Consider the following 6,000-nt stretch of genomic DNA (forward strand, 5'->3'; position numbering starts at 1 on the left):
AAACCACAGATGATTAAAGCTTTACTGAAAAAGGAATCTCAGATTATTTTCCTCGAAACAAAGAAAATTGAAGGATCTCAAATTTTCTTCCTATCCCCTTTATTTGTCAAGTCAAGTCATAATAAACCTTTTGCAATTCGATGTTACAAATAGTGGGATCGAATTTCTTCCATGCAATTTTGGTTTGTGAGAGCAAAGAACAGAAGGAAAAGAAGAACAGGAGAGAGGAAGGGAAGGAAAAGAAAGTTGCAGAGGAAAAGGACACGTGAGGAGTAGTAGGAGTGGCAGAGTAATTGTAGACCTTTGGATTAAACAATAACACGTGTCTTCATCTGATTAAAAGGTCAGGAAGCTCAGGTGAAAACTTTGCTCAGGAGAGGATCCTCTCCCAGATAGAAAATGGTATGTATATGACCTACCTACTCATGTCATGAACAGCTCTCTTAGTTCGTTTAGCCAGTTCCGAAATCAGCAACCTAATTCATAAACACTAATCTTGTACCCCAAGTTACACAAAAATGTATGCATTTGCTATGAGTTACATAAGGGGCCATTCCATTGCATTTCATAAAATGTGGTAACACAAAAATACAGTTCCTCTTTCACTTGCCTATTGCTCTCTGTTGAACCGTCATTCTCGATTCTCGTTCTCTCATTCTGGAGCTTCTCAACGACTTGGTCTAAAGGAGGATCTCCAGGTCTTCGAAAAACTTGATCTCCAATCTTTATCTCGTAGGCCTCTGGTTGGTTCAACACGAACTCCTTCAACTAGTGAATAGGGAAAGAAGAAAGTAAGAGAACATATTGCAAGAACAAAACAGAGCAGAACCTCACGATCAGTAATGATCAGGTCATCAACTCAGGCAGAGAGGAGAGGGAATTAGAAATATCTTACCTCTGCCATGTCTTGGCCTCTTTCCATGGTGACCATGATCGTGCTCATATCAACACCCATGAACCGTACCCCAATAGATCCAGTTCTCAGAACTTTACTCCATTTCGTAGCAATCTCAGCCACCATATCCTGAGAGTGGAAAAGAAACTTGCATAAAATTTACCATTCATTTGAAGTAATATCAAAACAACCTTCATTTCCATAGCAATCAATCCTCAATGGTTGCAAATGAAAAACAAGCATACAACAACGCCGTTCCTAATACCTAGAATCCATCAGATCAACCATAAAGTATAGTTATATCAATGGTTGCTAATGGAATACAAGTATAGAACAACTTCGTTCCTATTACCTTGAATCCATTAGATCAATCATAAAGTATAGCTATCTCATCGCAATAGGAATGAATTAACAGGAACCCTATACAATATGTTCCAATCCACAAATTCATTGAAGTATTACTTATCAGTAACTTTTCACACATTAGTCCCAAAACTTCAAACTAATGTAAGTTCAAACTAGTATGGTTGCAGTTAAATCATTCGAATCCTTCTACCACCATTGCCATCATTACCCTAATTCTTTCACATATTCCCAGTTAAGTTCACAACAGAGTACCATTTGACTTTTCATTAATACACATTTGATTCAAATTCATGCTCAAATAGCTCATTTCACACACCCAATTATCCCATTTAGGTTACTCAGGTATGAAATATTATATCAAAAACAATACCCAATAACAAACAACAGCAAAGACAAAGACCCAATTCACATTAAAGCTGAAAAGAGTAAGATCGGGATTACCCGAGTCCGTTTGACGCCGAGTCAGAGCTTGATGAACCCGAAAACCGGCCCGGAATGCCGCTTCATCATCTCGGCCTGGATCTCCGATAACTCCATCTTCGACAAGTCGTTCGGCGGCGGATCGAAGGTTTGTGAGGATTTCTTGCCCCATTCTTTCCAAGTGTCGTCCTCTTCATCGTCTACGACGTCGTCGAGGTCGTCGGTGATGTGGACTCGCCGCTTTCCTCCCTCGGCGAACAGGACGTACCGAGGAAGGGAATGTTTGGCATGCTTTGTGTGAAAGCATAAAGAGAAGATTATTTATTTGGGGTGTCTTTATAGGTTTTGGCCGTTTTGCGAGGAGTGATTTTGTGTGCTCTGTAAAAAAAAAAAAAAAAAAAAAAAAAAGCGCCAATTTCGGTTTGCATGAATCACAATAGCCACTAACCAGAGCATCTCAAACAGTATGAATTACTTTTTAGTTAAATTTAGTTAAAGATGTGAAATATACCTATTAATTTAACAATTTGCTCCAGCAGTAGTAGCTATTGTAAATAAAATACTAAATTTTATCGAATCATAAACTGACATGTGGACAAAAGAGAAGAGAGAAATATAACTTTTGCTTTAGCTATGCAATATTCTCTAGATATTTATAGCTAGCCATTTTAGCTAAAGCTAAATTTAACTTGGGTATAGCTAGTCTGTTGGAGTTGATTTTTGCTTTAAAAATAGTTATATATAGCTAAAAATTGAATTTAGCTAGTCTATTGGAGATGCTCAAGGTTTGTGTGGTAAGGTAATTATTCTAGTTATGGAAAATGGTTTATGTGATGGAACTACCCTTAAGAGACGAGCTGGCCTGATTTAGTATTGATGTGAGAATACTATATGAAGTATGAGTAGTCGTGAGAATATTCGATCAGGTGTAGATGGTTAAGTACAAGTTTCGAGAACGTATTGCTTTGATATCATAATAAAATACAGATAATCAGACTCACATAATTATACATATACTAAAGCCCCTAGAGCTAGCACTGTTCATAGCACTGTTTGGATGAAATGACGGTTTTGCCCCTTTTTTTCCCCGTGATTTATGACCTGCCATTGCAGTCTATCTTTTTCCGCGAAATCACCGCCCTTCTCAGACCTAAAACAATTTGGGCTCATTAGTTGGGCTTTTTGAAACTGCAATTGCTGCTGAATACACCGAGTCACCGACAATGATTTTTGTTTTTGTCCATGTGGGAGGATAACTTTAGAATGATCGAGAGATAGTAGAGAGAGAAAAAGAGAGAGCGAGACAGAGCTTCAGGCTGCGTTCTATCTATCTAGGGATAGAGAGAGAGTTTGAGACTGAAGAAGAGGGAGGCGGGAAGAAGTTGATGGTTGATTCGAACATATATTGAGTGAACTGATCATCCCAGGTATTCTATGATGGGTTCGAATTTGTTTGATTTACTTTTTTGTCGGTCTCTCAGCTTTTCCATCATAATACATCACCGTTTTGGGTTTTTCCTGTTCAAGAACCAATCTAAGTAGGTTTCAATTAACCTGGGTTTGATTAATTATGTGGCAGTTTTTGATTAAGTAGTTCTTACAAATAAACGTGACAATTTTTGAATAATTATGTGTTTTGTGTTTCACAGCAATTTAGGGACCAAAGAGAACGAAGATCTTACTGCCGGTACGCAAGACTCTGTCTATTAGTATTGTTTTTGCTAAATACGGCTAATTTGTTTTTGTTGTGATATGCTATGGCTCTTTTACTTTGTTTGTTTATTTCTTTTGTGATCCTTTAAGGCAGAAACTCATGTATAAGATCCAGAAATCAAAACGAAGGTTGAGCATATATATAACCACCACCATTGCTGCTGTTCATTATCTAACATGCTAGGTTAGTTCCTATATTCAGTTTTTTAAATTTATAATGAGTTTGACTTACTCTTGCAACAGTTTGGACTGTATTGACATTTCATACGTACCTAAAGTTCATTTATTTTGGAGATATATATATATATATATATATATATATATATATATTAATTTTGAGAAAGTTGTAATGACAGTTTCAGCTCTCTACTCCTTCACTTTAACCAAAATTGTTAAAGTTCTTTATCTCATTATTGTGTGCAGTAAAATTACAAACAGATCGAGAGCTTGAAAATCTGTAATAATTTGGTTGGCAACATGGTAAAACATCTCTGTTTTAAATTCTTTTCTTTATATTATTATTATTTTTTTGGCTAAAAGTAGAGTTTCTTATTATTATTATTTTTATGTGATCTTATTTGGTGTTCAATTGATTGGATGTGCTCTATGTGTGCTGAATAATTTGGGCATGTGTATGTGCAGTTTAGGGAGGGAGAACATGCTGCAGCTGCACCTCATAATCTCACTGGGATGTTACGTGCAGGTTATTTTCTGATGCATTATAGACAAATAAGTAGAATATAAGTTCCTATCATGATGCACGTGAGGTTGATTAGGGTTGCTGTAATCTGTTAGTAGTAGTCACTTCTAGAATATTGATATATGGTTTACTTCATCGCTGTATAGTGTATGATATATTGTAAAATTTTGCAACTCATTGCCCAGTTATTGAAGTTCACTTGGTGGTTTTGATTCTGGCAACGAATTCCGAGTCTTGCTTTGAACAAAACCATTTGTAGAAAGAATTTCAAGCTTTTTACTTTGTATACTAAAGCATTGTTTTCATTATTACTTACCTTAAAAGTTATGATCTTAAAGTTGTCCAATGACGTTCTTTCTCAACTATTGAGCTTGGCCAATTGTTAAGACATTTGCTTAAATTGGTTATGCATTCGTTTGCTTTGCTTATACTTCAATTTTATATTTGCTTGAATTGGTTAAGTATACAGTTTTTAACTTGCTTTCTTTGCTATCATATTTCTTTTGATGAGTCGATCGTTTATCACAAGGTCACTCTCAGTAAATTTTACTAAGAACTATATTCAAAATGTGAAATGACTTATTACTTCACCCACTATAGTTCTATTTTAGTAGTCTCTCTAACATTGTGTAGATTTGTCCTTGCAGCAGTTCTATTTTAATAGTTTCTAACATTCTGTAAGTTGACTGCAGGTTAACTCTTTCTAAGGCGTCAGATTCTTGAAGTATCAAATGATGAAGAGATTTTTTTTCCCTTTTTTTTTAAGAGGATCAACAAATGATGAAGAGGTTGCCTTACTCTCAGAGATGTTTGGATCAAAAGCGAAAAGCAAGCACTAATGAATTGTTTTGGCGTTAGCATGAATAGGATTTTCTCCTTTTGCTTAACACCTTTTGTGCATATATACCTAGAGCAACTAGAACAACTATTTTTTAGAAGATGCTCTAGCAGCTACTATAACTAAGGTAAGCTAAAGATAGCCAATTTGTTGGCAGCTACCATAGATATTGAAAAGTATTCATATTGTACTGTTTTGTCGTTTATATTCAGTTTTTTATGTTTAGTTTTATACTAACAATTGAAGATAATGAACTAGAGGGAGTAGACAAAGCCACAATGGATTAAAGGGAAGCCTTCAGTTTAGAAACAAAGTTGCTTAAACTTAGTACATTTCATGGTCGCAATTTGCATCCCGCAGCAAAGCGCGGGCACTATTCCTAGACATTACTAATTGCATTAGTCTTCCAAAAACCATACATTAGTAATAATGTATGATTTTTGCAATTTAACAATTGTATCTCTAATGTGGAGTTATGTTTTTATGGTAAAATTCAGAATTATCTATATTCAGAGTTACCCTGTTTTTATGGTAATGTGGTTACTAGACCTAGTTGCTCATGGTGGATCTGATGCGCTGGAGTTTATTTGGTACCCAACCATTAATTGGAGCCATTGATGGAGGGCTGTAAACCTTTACCTAGGTTGATTTTCATCAATCTGGTTCCAACCAGATTCATCATTCGATGGTTTGTGCTGAAGAGTTTTGGTGGTGCAATCGGCTTAGGCTCTGTAGTTGCTGGAGTGGTAGAGCGGTTTCGACCGTCAGCAGGGAAGTCTAGCTATGGTGGTGGCGCAATTGAAGCTACTTGGTGGAGGTGAAACCGTGAAACCGCTTGAAGAACTTTATGCAAGCTATTCCTTGAGAATGGGATTGGGCCTTTTCTGAAAGGATTTTGGGTTTGGGATTGGGCCTGGTCCTAAGCTCTTCTAGTCCTGCTTCTAATTTTCTTTCAGCCTATTGTAACAATGTCTAGTTTACTTTAAATTGAAGAGTTTTTAAGTGTACCATAATTGAGTGCATTGGCATTTGGAAGCATATTATCATTTGATTTTAAGTGGTTTGATT

The 6,000-nt window shown here is 36.1% G+C and overlaps 1 non-coding gene across 1 annotated transcript; it reads right to left on the reverse strand.

Moving 5' to 3' along the window:
• Positions 1 to 287: 287 nt before the first annotated feature.
• LOC112177506 lies at positions 288 to 1,978 on the reverse strand (the record flags this gene model as incomplete). Its single annotated transcript, XR_005800702.1, has 3 exons — positions 288 to 768; positions 896 to 1,024; positions 1,703 to 1,978. It is a non-coding gene; the product is annotated as an uncharacterized LOC112177506 (transcript).
• Between the last annotated feature and the right edge of the window lie 4,022 nt (positions 1,979 to 6,000).

This window comes from Rosa chinensis, chromosome 1 (genome assembly GCF_002994745.2).
Source record: "Rosa chinensis cultivar Old Blush chromosome 1, RchiOBHm-V2, whole genome shotgun sequence".
Taxonomy (NCBI): Eukaryota; Viridiplantae; Streptophyta; class Magnoliopsida; order Rosales; family Rosaceae; genus Rosa; species Rosa chinensis.